The sequence below is a fragment of the Staurois parvus genome, unplaced genomic scaffold (assembly GCF_062004578.1).
Source record: "Staurois parvus isolate SC_StPar_1 unplaced genomic scaffold, SC_StPar_1.0 ptg001194l, whole genome shotgun sequence".
Taxonomy (NCBI): domain Eukaryota; kingdom Metazoa; phylum Chordata; class Amphibia; order Anura; family Ranidae; genus Staurois; species Staurois parvus.
Window position 1 is genome coordinate 846,156 of NW_028318990.1, and position 16,101 is coordinate 862,256.

Sequence of the window (16,101 nt, forward strand, 5' to 3'; positions counted from 1 at the left end):
TGTTTTTATTGTCATTCCAGAACAAGTACATGAATAGGAATGAAATAGGTAATAGTAACAATAATAAAATCAAGATAAATACAAAATAATGTAAACATAAGTGTAACGTAAAACTAAAGGTAAAGGATGATGATGATGATTTTTATTAACGATAATAATCATTTATTTATTACAGGTACCGTACTTATATAGTGCCATCAATTTAGTGCTTTACATTTATACAGTATCTCACAGAAGTGAGTACACCCCTCACATTTTTGTAAATATTTTATTATATCTTTTCATGTGACAACACTGAAGAAATGACACTTTGCTACAATGTAAAGTAGTGAGTGTACAGCTTGTATAACAGTGTAAATTTGCTGTCCCCTCAAAATAACTCAACACACAGCCATTAATGTCTAAACCGCTGGCAACGAAAGTGAGTACACTCCTAAATGTCCAAATTTGGCCCAATTAGCCATTTTCCCTTCCCAATGTCATGTGACTCGTTAGTGTTACAAGGTCTCAGGTGTGAATGGGGAGCAGGTGTGTTAAATTTGGTGTTATCGCTCTCACTTTCTCATACTGGTCACTGGAAGATCAACATGGCACCTCATGGCAAAGAACTCTCTGAGGATCTGAAAAAAAGAATTGTTGCTCTACATAAAGATGGCCTAGGCTATAAGAAGATTGCCAAGACCCTGAAACAGAGCTGCAGCATGGTGGCCAAGACCATACAGTGGTTTAACAGGGCAGATTCCACTCAGAACAGGCCTCGCCATGGTCGACCAAAGACGTGCTCAGCGTCATATCCTGAGGTTGTCTTTGGGAAATAGATGTGTGAGTGCGGCCAGCACTGCTGCAGAGGTTGAAGGGGTGGGGGGTCAGCTTGTCAGTGCTCAGATCATTGCATCACACTGCATCAAATTGGTCTGCATGGCTGTCATCCCAGAAGGAAGCCTCTTCTAAAGATGATGCACAAGAAAGTCCACAAACAGTTTGCTGAAGGCAAGCAGACTAAGGACATGGATTACTGGAACCATGTCCTGTGGTCTGATGAGACCAAGATAAACTTATTTGGCTCAGATGGTGTCAATCGTGTGTGGCGGCAACCAGGTGAGGAGTACAAAGACAAGTGTGTCTTGCCTACAGTCAAGCATGGTGGTGGGAGTGTCATGGTCTGGGGCTGCATGAGCGCACTGGGAGCTACAGTTTACTAAGGGAACCATGAATGCCAACATGTACTGTGACATACAGAAGCAGAGCATGATCCCCTCCCATCGAAGACTAGGCCTCAGGGCAGTATTCCAACAACCCCAAACCAGAGGCGGACTGACAACTCATGGGGCCTCCGGGCAATAGGGGATCATGGGGCCCCTGTGTCCTTGCCCAAACTCAAAAAGCCTATGAAAAAGGTACCAGGGGTATCTCTTGGGGCCCCCTACTGACTCTGGGCCCTCGGGCAGTGCCCGAGTTTCCAAATGGTCAGTCCGCTCCTGCCCCAAACACACCTCCAAGACGACCACTGCCTTGCTAAAGAAGCTGAGGGTAAAGGTGATAGGTGATGGACTGGTCAAGCATGTCCCCACACCTAAACCCTATTGAGCATCTGTGGGGCATCCTCCAACGGAAGTTGGAGAAGCGCAAGGTCTCTAACATCCAGCAGCTCCATGATGTCCTCATGGAGGAGTGGAAGAGGACTCCATTTGCAACCTGTGAAGCTCTGGTGAACTCCATGCCCAAGAGGGATAAGGCAGTGCTGGAAAATAATGGTGGCCACACAAAATATTAAACCCTTTGGGCCCAATTTGGACATTTTCACTTTTGGGGTGTACTCACTTTTGATGCCAGCGGTTTAGACATTAATGGCAGTGTGTTGAGTTATTTTGAGGGGTCAGCAAATTTACACTGTTATACAAGCTGTACACTCACTACTTTACATTGTAGCAAAGTGTAATTTTTTCAGTGTTGTCACATGAAAACATATACAGTAATAAAATATTTACAAAAATGTGAGGGGTGTACTCATTCTGTGAGATACTGTATTGTACATTCACATCAGTCCTTAACCCTCAAGGTGCATACAATCTAAGGTCCCTAACTTACATTCATACATACACATACTAGGGCCAATTTAGACAGGGTCCAATTAACCTACCAGCATGTCTTTGGAGTGTGGGAGGAAACTGAAGTAAACACACTCAGGCAAAGGGAGAACATGCAAACTTCAGGCAGGTGGTGCTGTGGTTGGGATTTGAACCAATGACCCTAGTACTGCCAGGGGAAAGTGCTAACCATGTAGCCACTGTGCTGCCCCTAAATCAAAATAATTATCAATCATAACGTGGCGCATTAGCGGTCTAAATTGCAGCAGTGCCCAGAAATTAGATAGAAACGATGTTCCATTTGATGCAGAATTTGTTAATCCTACAGCATCATGAAAAAAGCTGTTCCTCAGCTTGGTGGCTATGGCCCTGAGACTGCATAGTCTGAAGGGAGGTTAACAAGCAATTTGTAAGCAGGATGGGAAGTGTTCCTTATGATACTGAGGGCAGCCATTCTAAACCTGCTGTTGTAAATGTCACTTATGGTGCATAGACTGCTGCCAATCTTTATCACTTGCTGCAGTGTCTGTTTATCTGTAGCAGAGCAGATACTATATATCATGTGATATGAAGTGAGCTGATGTGAAGTAAAGATGCTCTCCACCACACACCTATAAAATGGTGAGAGTACTGAGGCCAGCATGCTTCAATTTATTTAAAAAGTAAAGGCACTGGCCAGCCGTCTTTACTATACTGGCTGTATTGGTGTTCCAGGTGAGGATATAAGAATTGTGCATCCTCAGATATTTAAAATGGAGCTCCATCCAAAAGGGGAAGTTCCGCTTTAAGGCCCACTCTCCGTTAAGGATTTGGGGAGTGGTTACCCGAATTTGACAGATACTCGCTCCCACTTTCACTGCAAGTTCTTCTCCCTCTCCTCAGTCTTCTGGGAAATGTGACAGGTTCCAGAGAGCTGCAGGACTACTCACAATGCGCAGTGCCACTCGCGAATGTGCAGTGGGAACCCGGCTGTGAAGTCGCAATCTGCCACAGCTGGCTTCCCATACTTAAGATGTCGGCGCTGGGGACACAGGACGGCCAATAAACTCGACTGTGGTGAAGACATTGCTGGATCCTAGAACAGCTGAGCGGCTGTTTTTTTAAAAGTCAGCAGCTACAGTTTTTGTAGCTGCTGACTTACTTTTTTCACTAGAGACTGGATATCCTCCTTAAGACATGAACCCATCTCAAAACCCACACCCCCTATATAGAGGGTGGGGGGAGTGCTGCCAGTCTTCCTAAATTTGACCATACATGTAAAGATTTGGGGGAATCCAGTTATTCCTCCACTTTCCAATGTTGGCTATTGTATTCTGTCAGAATATACAGTATTTTTGGTTTCAGCTAGCATTTTTGCACCTGGCTCTTTCACTTTTTTCAATCAAAGTTTGTTGAGTCAGGTGGTGTTGACAGAACCACCCACAGCTCAAATTTCTATATTTGAGCCATGTATGGCTAGATTTAAAGGAATTATAAGCATTATCACCTGCACCTTGTGTTTTACACCTAAATAAGATGTGCATTGATCATGTAATTTCATGGTGCCACTTGTCCTGTACACACAGTCTACGGTAGAGTAAATATTCACATGCTGTTGTCAGCAGTGTTTTGTGTGTGTGTGTCCATGAGGCATGTGGCATGGCACGAAATGCATGGCCTCTGTCTGTAGTTTAAGAACTGACACATCCTATAAAGAAACTACATACCGCATAATCCATGTATCTCTTGGTCTAGCATTCTGTAGTTGCAGTAATTAAATCAAGTGCTCTGCAGGTGAGAGCTAAATCGTAATTAGATCTGATACAGACACAAACAGGCGGAGCAATTAACAGAGAGCTCACCAGGCAGTCTTTCATCTCATTAGTACTCTCACATTTGTGATGCAACATAGCAGACATAGCTAGGCATGTTTTCAATGCTGCATGACCGAGAACAAGAATAGGAACAAGATAGGTGAATAAATACATGGCCATAGGGGGATCAATCACCCATGACACTACAAACTGCTGCAGCAACAAGTGTGCCCATCATTACAAGGTACGGCAAATATATAGCATGGAGAATATAACTACACTAATATCTAGTTAAAAAAACAAAAACATTTGGAAGTGTACAATTCCTTTAAGTCTCCAATGATTACAAAATGCTTATAATTTGCATATGAGTGAGCTGACTGCATGATCTGCATAAGAATTGGCTTTGCAGGCTCATTTATATGCAAATCACCCTGCAATTTATTCAGAAGGAAAGCCAAGGGAAGCTCTTTCTCAGCTACAGTCACATTGCTTTGCTGATGGTGAGGATTTCCTTCTGCCACTGCATCTCTCCATTACTTCTGGAAAGTGAGCTTAAGGTGGGGCAATGGGTCTTTACCAGTGTGGCGAGAGTCTTTCTTTATGTAGTGATGGAGAGGGAGGAGATCTGTAATGGAGGAGTGGATTGTACTGGTTGGAAGGGCAGTATGGTCTGCCTCAATGGGGAGGGAGGGGATCTGTCCCAGAGGGGGGCTTTACTGGAGGGGGAGGTCTGTACTGGTGGGGAAGGATGGGATCTGTACTGGTGGGGTGTGACGAAGCCTCTACTGGAACAGGGTCTGTACTTCTGGGGAGGCAAGGTTCTATACTGGAGGGGGGGAGGGTGAAATGGTCTGTACTGTGGGGGGTCTGCACTAAGAAGGAATTATGGGTGGGAGTATGTGCTGTGGAGGCAGTATCTACTGTGGGTCTGTACTGTTGAGGTGCTGGTAGGAAGGTCTGTGCTGACAGAGGTTTGGGGCTGTGGTTTGAAATCAGTCCTGAGGGGATATGAACTTGGGGGAGGGGGATGTGTACTGGGAGGAGGGGGGCATTTTTGGTTGTACTCCGTACTCCTGACCCCTGTATTCTATGTCTTATGCTTTATGCACTCCTGACCCCTGTACTCAGTACAATAACTGTTTCTGACCTGTGTATTCTGGACAATAACCACTCCTGACCCCTTCACTCTGTGCAATATGCACTCTTGACCCCTTCACTCTGTGTGTTATGCACTCTTGATCCCTCATAGCTGCAGCTATCCCATCTATAATGCTGCCTATACATGTAGCAATGCTCATGCTTTGTCAACCACTTCTGATCAAATAAACGGACCAAGGTAATCTACCAACAGTGTCGATTACGTCACTATATCAATAGAAAATATTCATTGTCGGTTTCCTTTGTTATTTTGCCATGAAAAGTTGATTGAAAGTTGTTGAAATGTCCCAGAAATTGCTGTGTATATGGCCAGCATAAGGGAGGCCATACACATGCAAATATGTAACCAACATTGACAGGTGGTGGGACATCTGCCACTCATGTTGGTACAGAAAGTATAGAAAGTTCTTCATGCTTAAATTAAATGAGTGTTAGCTTGTTTTGGCATTTCTCAGCTTTATCTGATCATGTACTACTTTCCTGTGCCAGTTTATCATGTCAGATGTTGGCATGTACCCCCTTATGTGGGTCACCAAGCCACAAATGTTACAAGATGTGTTTCAAAGAATTAGAAAAACCCAATTTTCAATGTAGACCTTCTCATTTACCACATAGATAATGCCAATTTACTGCACACTCGATGAGGATTCACCCAATGCCTTCATTTGCTTTCTCCGAGTCAGGTTCAAACATTTGGCTGATGGTACTGGCATATGTGGGTGAATTCAGGCAGGAAATTGTACCAAGCCTTGCCTCTTCAATTTTTTTATGAACAAGTGCAGATAGTGATATCTACTCTAATGGCATCCCTCCCTTGCTTTAACTCTGATACTAATACTAACCCACCCAGCAATACTTACATTCGCTCGCTCTGTAACGCTAATTTATTTTAGGAAACCCTCCCATTAACCTGTCCTGTAACCCTCACACTAGCTTTCCATGTAAAGCTCACACAAACTCACCTTGTAACCCTCACACTAGGCCTCCTTTAACATTTAGTAAGAGCCTATAGAATTGTTTATTCAGGCATTTGTGCATGTTTTTGCACACACTACTGTATATGCATGTTTTTGGAAGTGAGTTTAAGCAATTGTGCATGAATGGGAGAAGAGCAAAAACAGTTGTTCAGGTGCAAAAATGCTCAAAAACATTTCTGTTGCAGGTTTATAGGCACATCCATTGAATCTATAGGGATGAAAGTGCGGGACATAGCTCCAAAAAACTCATGTATATTTTTGAGCATCACGCTTTGAGTGTCTGAACATAGAGATATGCATAACATGTATTGAAATGGATGCGATTCCTATTGCTGAGCATTGTCATGTGTAGGATTAGGCCAAACACACTTGCAAAACTGCTCAGGTGTGAATGAGGGACATCTCACCCCATAACTTTCACACCAGCCCATCTTGTAAATGTTATACCAACTTGTTCTATAATGCTAACATGAACCCACCCTGAATCCCTCATGTTAACACACCCTACAACACACTAGATATTCAATATATTATGTGTTTCATGAGACCTAGGGAATGATTTACAAAAGGCAAATAGACTGTTTACTTTGCAGGGGAATTTTCCTCAGAGCTAAGTGAATGTGGTGAAATTTCACATTATTATTATTATTACATCGAGTTTATATAGCGCCAAAGGGTTTGCTCAGCGCTGTACAATAGAGGGGGAGACAATACATGAAACAGTACAGCAACAACAAACAGCACACGAGGGGTTAGAGGGCCCTGCTCTTTCGAGCTTACAGTCTAGGAGGGAGGGGGTAGTGGTACAGGAGGAAGTGGCTGTGGGGGATGGAGTGGTAGGAGGAATGAAAGAGGACGGCTGTTAGGTAAGGGTGGGGTAGGCTTCCCTGAAGAGGTGGGTTTTCAGGGAGTGCCTGAAGGTGAGGAGGGAAGGCGACAATCTGATGGATCGGGGTAGTGAGTTCCAGAGGATGGGGGAGGACCTGGAGAAGTCTTGCAGTCATGCTTGGGAGGAGGAGACCAGGGAGCAAGACAGAAGGTGGTCCTGTGAGGAGCGAAGGGTACGGGTAGGGTGGTACTTGGGAATCAGGTTGGTCACATTGCAAAGAATACCAAAGAAAAATGATTAAAAAAAAATATTTTTGCTTGCACATGCCTGGAAGGTGGAAATCAGCAGAGCTTCACCTCATTCACTAATTTCTGGGGAAATTTCCCTTGCTAAGTGCAACTTCCCTTGCAAAGTGAATAGTCTATTTGACTTTGGTAAATCAACCTGTTAGTGTTCAAGGGACTTTCTGAGTTTTTAGCTCCAAACGTAAACTGGCTTATCAAAAGTGGGCAGGATGGGATGAGCATATCTTTTTCAACCTTTGGAAATGTATATAAATGTTCCTCCAGTTTTTCAGTATATATTCTATCACAATGCAGCAGCTGCTTTAATGTGAACCCATATTGTGCAGAGGTTATGAGGCTCTATAAAATGTAAGTTAATTGTATCTGCACACTCTCAGGGACAGGATTCCTGAACAGTTCTCCCCATGGAGGAAAATGCGAGACACAGAGCTTGAAAAGCCAGTGACTGCAAACTACTGATAGCATTTAGTGCACAACGACATCTGTCACACTTCTCCTTCTCAATTTCATTTTCTTTTGATTCTTCTTGCAGAGAATTATTTGGCCACTTGACTCTCTTTTTCAGCAGTCAGCTGACTTTCACATGGCTTTATTCACATGGAAAAGGCTTAAAATGGGTCAATAATTCTTTTTATTTCTATACTTTAAAGTTTGGCAAATAAAGTTAAAAGTACCCTATCTCTATATACCTAGATACTCCTGTATAGTCTATATAGTGGTGGAAAGCACCACAACCACCAATAATTAGAAATCATACAATGAGAAAAGTTTGGAATTTGAGGCACTATGCAACCAGAGTATGAAATATTAAAAATCATTTAATTTATATATCAATTAAATAGCTTATTTTAAATAAAATCCTCATATAAAATCATGGGATATCTTTGTATTTCTATTGGCTATTACAACAATAAACTATCTGCATTATTTTTAAATATCCCCATCTATCTTTGCCCAGCTTTCACATCATCTGTTCATGAAACTCTGAATTACACTCCAGCCAGACAATTTGAAAATCCAATCTACCTGCTAGGGGCATTACTAGGGTTGACGTTTACTGTGAGACAATATAACAGGAAACAATGGCAGCGTGAAAGGCATACTGCATTGTTAACATGTTAAGGGGTTCTGGTCACATAACATTTTCCATTTACAGGCATTGTAGTGATATGTTATCCTTCACTGGTCAACATGCTACCCCATGGTTCAGGACCCAGTTAGTGTCAGCAACCATATACGTCAGAACCATCATATGCAGAAGAATTAGCAGTAAATATAAAACAATATGCAGACATATCTGCAGCCACATCCTCCAGAATCTAAACCTGTGTGTTGTCTATGATGGAAATAATAGAAAAATATATTACCTGGCCTCTGCCAACCCCCCCACCCCAAACCCCAACCTAATGAATTGAAAATTGAAGGAGCCAGGCAGAAAACTGTGTGCCGGACAGCAGTTGGATCCAGGCAGATGCAGCCATTATACGGGTATTCTGATAGCCGTGGTTTCCGGCAGTTGGAATACAATAGCAGGCAGTAGAGATTCTGCTATCCATGCTATTTAGTGCAGATGGGGGAATCAATAGATTCCTCTAATTCAGCCCACAGGGGTAAACAAGAGACATCGTATGGCCACCTTATCCTTCACCTCCTTTCCATTTGGCGGTCATTATTGGTGCACAAAGCTGGTTCAACACTTCACGTTATCTGTAATTGCTTTTTTAATACTTGCTCCTTATGATAAAAGTTAAACTAGTTATAAGAGAATACTGAATTATGTAATGGAAACAATTTACAGGAAATGGGGGATATCATATATTTGTATGTGAAGACTTTTCCAGATTATTTCATGTTGTTTTCAAGCCTTACAAAGTGCCAAAACCAACACTTTGCAATATATAGCTAAGAAAACAAATCTTACACAAAGTATTCATTGAATGGCTAATTGAGAATAGTGTTTTTAAGTGCCATTCATTATGTGGCTTATATAGTGTTTTGCAATACTTCAGTGCAAACAATGTTTTTTGTGAGGCTTGGCAAACACAGAGGATGACAATATAAGATTATAGCTGCACTGAGGTCACAAAGCTGTGCATAATTGTGTCAAATGGAAATCAGAAACAGGAAGGATAAATATTAGGTTATCCAGTTTACAAAGTAAAGCCTTGAGAAAGTATGAAACCTGCACTGAAGCCAATGGTTGGCCACGTATTTTAATTGTCGTTAGCCCTGAATGACACTGCAATAAATACAAGTATGCTGAAGCATTAAGTGCCCCGTATTCTCTGCTTTACTTTCTAAACTTGAAACCAGACCCAGATATAGGTGTGCTGTTGTATCTCCTTCAGGAATCTCTTCTTTGCAGTGGCTGTAGTCTACATGCACTTGGGAATTGGTTAGTATCAGATATTTATCATTGTTGGAGAGATGAACAGTTAGTATGGCCATAGGTGTGTGCTGCCTTTGGCATTAGAGTGTGCACACCAAAGCTCAAACATACATGCATGTGATATATATATATATATATATATATATATATATACACACAATCTTCTTTGTGGCACTCTGCACTGCTGGCACAGTATCTCCTCTGCAGATTCAGAATGAGAGAGAAATTCTTCCACAATTCTCTTATAAGCAGGGCCGCTCAGTGGGAGATCTTTCTCATTTCCCCTCTGGCACAGAGAGCGATAATGCTAAACAAACGGGGTGATTAGGATGTGCCCAGTTACATCCGGCACACCCTGTGCGCACACCTATGAGTATGGCTACCTGGAATGCGACATACCGTATATGCATCAGTAACATAGCCATATTAACATATGGCTCATCAAAGTTTTCTGCATTTATACTGCAGCTACAGTGACACTATCTCTGTCCGTATTTTTAAACTTCATGTGCATAGCTCCTTATACCTGTGTATGACATGAATATGTTGTCTTGTAGGCTTCTGCATGCTGTTACTGCATTGCAAGACCTACGTTGACAGGCTTCATATTTATGTAAACGATTAATGCTACAGAATTGTCAGAGGGTTGCTCTCATGTTGCTGAGCACATTGCATTTGTGCAATAACCAAGCTACCTAATTGCATAGATCCCAAATCTCCATCTTGCTTGAAATCCCATTACAATGAGCTCCAGCACAGTGCAGGAGGGCATTCTCGCAGGAGTTTAAGCTCCCAGCACTTCTGGTGTGATGTAGCAAAGCACAATAATGTAACCCCCCCCCCCTTCCTGGAAGCATCTGAGGATGTTTAGATGTTAGTATTTAGCACCAGGGTGATGTCACGGTAATGTCCCTGTGCCATCAGAGTGACATCACTCCACCCCACTGGGTTCTGATGTTTTTTTTTCTTTTTTGAATACAGATGGTACATGACTGTCATCTAAGCGTAGGTTACATTTTTACAAAATAGATACCAATCAGTAGCCTGCGCCACGTGAGAAAAAAAAATATGTATAAACAAATATCTGGAAAAAGGAAAGCTGCTGTCACTAAAAAGCTCTCAAAATATAACCTACAAATGGTGACTGTGCTGTCCCCTTTTAGCAATACCCTACAATATAACACACAGTGCAGTTTCCTAAAATGTGTGCAAATTACAAAAAAAATTATAAACAGTTCAATTCATAAAGTGTTCAAAAAAATTTAATAACAATGTGAAGATATTACAAATACCATGCAAATAAATAAAAGCATTGCATGAAAAAAATCATAAAGTGCCCTGGCTATAATTCATTTTACAAAGTGTTTATTGAAATTTTCAAAGAAGTAAGGTTGCAGACCTCAAAAGACAATAGTGTCAAAGGTAGCAGGTGCCAATGAGACAATAAGGAGTATATTTTTGTTCATTAAAGTGTCCTGTGTGATCAAATTCATATATTTAATTAAGTGTACAGTGCGTTCCAGTAAATAAACTGTCCCATGCAGTAAAACAAGCTCAGATGCAACAAAATCCATGGGCAAACAAAGTTCATCCAAGTAAAAGTGCTTGTGTTCCAAAAGAAAACCCTGCTCCAATCTGTGGAGGGGATTTATTAAAACTGGAGCACTGAGAATCTGGTGCAGCTGTGCATGGTAGCCAATCAGCGTCTAATTTCAGCTTGTTTAATTAAACTTTAACAATAAAACCTGGAAGCTGATTGGTTTCTATGCAGAGTTGCACCAGCTTCTGCACTGTAAATCAACCCCCATGTGTCCACATTGTGATCTCCCCCACCACAAACACTAGCTACTCACCAAACGCAAGCCAGCAGCAAACTAGTTTTAAGAATTCATCCTGCATGGGGAGTCTGTCTGCTCGCAGCGTGTTTTTGTGTGCTGCTGGAGCCTATAATACTACTGAATACTCGCAATATAAACCTTAGTGTCAGAGCAAAGCACAAAAGTGCATTTTATTTTTAATTGTTTTATATGAAAAAAAGGATTTTAAACTACGCATCTGAACTCATTTAACTTCATGGGATGCTTTATTCATTGGAATGCACTGGACACTTTATTGAATATAGGAATTTGATTGCACAGGGCACTTTAATATATGAAATTATAGCACTGGAAACTTTATGAATTTTTTCCGGCAATGTTTTTATTTTTGTATAGTATTTGAACTTATTTCTTATTCTTGTCAGTATTTTTGGGACACTTTATGAATTTAACTATTTATGTTTTATTTGCAGTTTGCACAAATTTCAGGAAATTACACTGAGTCTTATATTGTTGAGTATTGCTGAAAGGGGACAGCAGTCACCATATATTGGTCAATTTTTACAAAAGTTTCCCGTAGAGTAGCTTTTGATATTAAAATAAAAGGTATAGTCAAGAATAAATCTGTTTGTAAACATCAACTTAAATAGTTACATTGTTAGCCTAGTTGAAAAATGACACAAGCCTATCTAGTTCCACCAATAGAAAAAAAGAGAATAAATAAAAAACATCCATATACAGAAACCTATACCTGTAGTTGATCCAGAAGAAGGCAACAAAAACTTATAAAACTATAAGTTAGCTATAAAGTTATTACAAGAAACACAGTAGAAGGCTGTTAGATGATATATTGAAATATTTTCACAACATAACAAAGTTACAGATTCATTATTATTATACTAAAGGAACAAAGGTCTATTACATGATATATTAAAAGCATTTCCATAAAGATGAACACAGTTAGGGTTATATAATATTATAAAAATATAGAGGGCCATTAAATTGAAATCTGTAAGCATATAATAAAATATTTACAAGATTTAATGAAATAGAAGAGTTTATTAGATAACACGATATTGAAATAGTCACAGTGAGATCTGGAGATCAGAGATAATCATCGAAAAGTGTGCTACATTTTATGACTAGCTGGAAACGGTTATTGACTTTCACAGCTTTAATGGTTTGTACCTACAAATGTCCTTGGTGCTGGACCATATAATTTCACACCTTAAAGACAAATGGCTAGGCAGCACTAACCAATATTAATTAAATTCGTAAGCTGACTAGGTAACTTGTAAAAAAGAAGAAACATGTAAAAGAAGAAACTAAATACTTAACCATGGGCAGAGAGTGAAATAATTTTTCTCTTACAGAACTTGGAGCCCTGATGCTACCTGACACTGCCAGGTGCTTTGAAATGAGCGTCTCTCCTGAGCACAGCCTCTACATGGCTACAACACACAGTGACGACATAGGGGCTGGTGTGTGGAACCACACCATTCAGGTGAGGACACGCTATCCACGTGGCCCTAGCTCTACAAGAAAGAAAAGATCTTACTCACTGCCCATTGGAAAGTTGGTTGGGGACTTTTATACACGCAACAGGGGGCTTTAGAAAAGTCAATTCAAGGCAACATAATGATGACAATTACCTTCCCAGCACTCCTTAACCACTAAATTTGCCTGCCTAAGCCCCATGAAATACCTGGTACATCTGGGTATGGAAAAGCATGTGACTTTCTCCCCTTCCATCCATGATGCGGTGCTGGAGCATTGTCACATACGTATGGGGAGATGAACTGAATAGTGCATAGGACTTTTTTCTCAGGACTCAAGTAGATGAAGAGAGTGAAGGGGAAGCACAGAAAACATTGGTGTGCTCTTAAACACCTCAGCAATCAAAATAAAACTAAAGAAATTTTTTCACCTTGGGTACAGTAAAGTAGGGTTATAGCCCCATTAAGTTTTTTTTTTTGCCATCTTTGTTTCATTGGGGATATCTCTCTTCGCTTCCTGTCCGACTGCCAAAACAGGAAGTGAGAGGAAATCCAGGTTCACCAGAACTAGTGTTGGAAAATGTCACCCCTCCCCTATTCGTATTTTGGAGACAACCCAAAATTTGATATTTTCTTTCACTTTCATTCTTAGTGACAATGGTGAACAGGGCAAATAGAGAAGGTGAATCTCCCAGGCGACACAGACAGCAATAAAAAATTGACAGGGGTTTTAAAACCTCCACTTTATCCAGAACTAAAAAAAAAGTTTTGCTTTTGTTATACTTCAGGCATAACTGCTGCTTTATAAAAACAAAGGAAAAGAGGACACATCAGCCTAGTGCATTATCAAAGATAGCAGTTTTATTAAATCCAAGTAGGTATATACTCAGAAACAACTGTGGTAAAAAAGTGCCATCGTTTCCCTTGTTTTTACAGTGATTTCTTTTGGGTATTCCCCCGACCCTTAGAGAGCAGCAAGGCCTATGCCAGCACTGGATGCACTGAAGACCTGATACGTTTCCATCATAGTACACCACTTTTGAGCGCTGGGGACTTTTTTGTTTCTGCCTAAAAACTGTTGCTTTGTCTTGATTAGGCAAAATACTTTTATTTTTCTTTGCTTGTTTTCTAGGCGGATTAACATCAGAGCCCAGAAACTCTTATGACATGAGAATTCCCTCTCAAGCTTCTCAGGTTTAGCAAGTCTGAGTTTAAGAAAGTGCCTTAGCAAGAAGGCGCTTGAATATTCCAAGTTGTTAAAAAAAAGTGGCCAGTAGCATTGTATACTAGTAAAAGTGTGCCCTTTTATTGAAAAAGTTGACATTTTGAAAAAGTTGAGACTTCTGTGAAACCTAAAAATATCCTAGTGGTGTTTCTCTTTAGTAACATGACAATACTGTATAAACAGAGTATTCACCCCATTTGCACATTTTGTACTGTACAACCTGGAATTAAAGTAAACCTTTCACAAAAGAGCAATTCAGAATAAGCATATGGTAAAAAAAAGAAAAAAAAAAAAAAGAAAAACAGGAAATCCAAAGAGGTAGGCAGCTAAAAACATCCTGAAAACTCTGGTTTAAAAAATTCTGTTCAAGTACTGTATGTATTCTTAACTGACAAAATACCTTCTATTGTTCCCAGGCCCCACCAATTTTTTTTTTGCTGCTTTGCTTTGTCTTCTTGTTGGAGGGTGGCTACATTTGTTCTCCATTGTCCACCTGTAAGTAGGAAAGTAGCCACCCTCTTTTGTTCACTCCTGAGGATTATAAAATAAGGATCCTGGAATTTGTAGTGTGTATAGAGCAATGCGCTATAACAAACATGTTATACTTAGCTGCTCTGTGCAGTGGTTTTGCACAGAGCAGCCCTGATCCTCCTCTTCTCAGGTCCCCCACTGGCGCTCCAGGCTCCTCACTCCCACCGAGTGCCCCCAGAGCAAGCAGCTTGCTCTGGGGGTACCCAAGCAGGTTTGCTCCCAAACTGCTGCTCTGGGTGTCCATTCACACACACAGAGCCATGGCTTGGTCCTGCCCTCTCTTTCTCCTCTTTGTCACACTGGCTGCTGTCTCAGCCAATGGGGAGAGAGAGTGCCCGGAGAGCCAAGGCTCTCGTGCACATAGCCGGATGGGGATGGGCTTAGGTATTAGGGAGGGCTGAGGAAGCTGCTCCACATAGAAGGTTTTTTACCTTCATGCATAGAATGCATGAAGATAAAAAACCTTGAGCCTTTACAACCACTTTAACCACAAAAAAACGAATGCACCCACCACATCCGAGAGCTAGTAAGTTGCAATATATGAAATAACTATTTTGATGTTTAGATACGCTTTATTGAAGAGAATTGTAGGGTGATGTATAGCAGTGTTTTTCAACCTTTTTTGTGCAAAGGCACACTTTTTTCATGAAAAAAATCACGAGGCACACCACCATTAGAAAATGTTAAAAAAATTTATTGAAAAACTTTTTGACTTGAGGGCCGCAATGGGTTCATATATTGGACCCGGGGGCCGGACCAAGAGTAGATGAATGATGTGTATGTGTCATCCATAGTAAGTATAGTAATATTCCCCCATAGTAAGCATAGTAATTAATCCCCCATATAGTAATTCATCCCCCATAGTAATTCATCCCCCATAGTAATTCATCCCCCATAGTAATTCATCCCCCATATAGTAATTCATCCCCCATAGTAATTCATCCCCCATAGTAATTAATCCCCCATATAGTAATTCATCCCCCATATAGTAATTCATCCCCCATAATAATTCATCCCCCATAGTAATTAATCCCCCATATAGTAATTCATCCCCCATAGTAATTAATCCCCCATATAGTAATTCATCCCCCATAGTAATTCATCCCCCATATAGTAATTCATCCCCCATAGTAATTCATCCCCCATAGTAATTCATCCCCCATATAGTAATTAATCCCCCATAGTAATTCATCCCCCATATAGTAATTCCTCCCCCATAGTAATTCATCCCCCATAGTAATTCACCCCCCATATAGTAATTCACCCCCCATATAGTAATTCACCCCCCATATAGTAATTCATCCCCCATATAGTAATTCATCCCCCCTATAGTAATTCATCCTCCATAGTAATTCATCCCCCATATAGTAATTCATCCCCCATAGTAATTCATCCCCCCTATAGTAATTCATCCCCCCTATAGTAATTCATCCCCCATAGTAATTCATCCCCCATAGTAATTCATCCCCCATATAGTAATTCATCCCCCAT

At 40.8% G+C, this 16,101-nt stretch overlaps 1 protein-coding gene across 1 annotated transcript in view; it reads right to left on the reverse strand.

Moving 5' to 3' along the window:
• RFTN1 (raftlin, lipid raft linker 1) overlaps nt 1-16,101 on the reverse strand; it is a 463,107-nt gene that overhangs the window by 135,544 nt on the left and 311,462 nt on the right. The gene's annotated exons all lie outside the window — the stretch shown is intronic.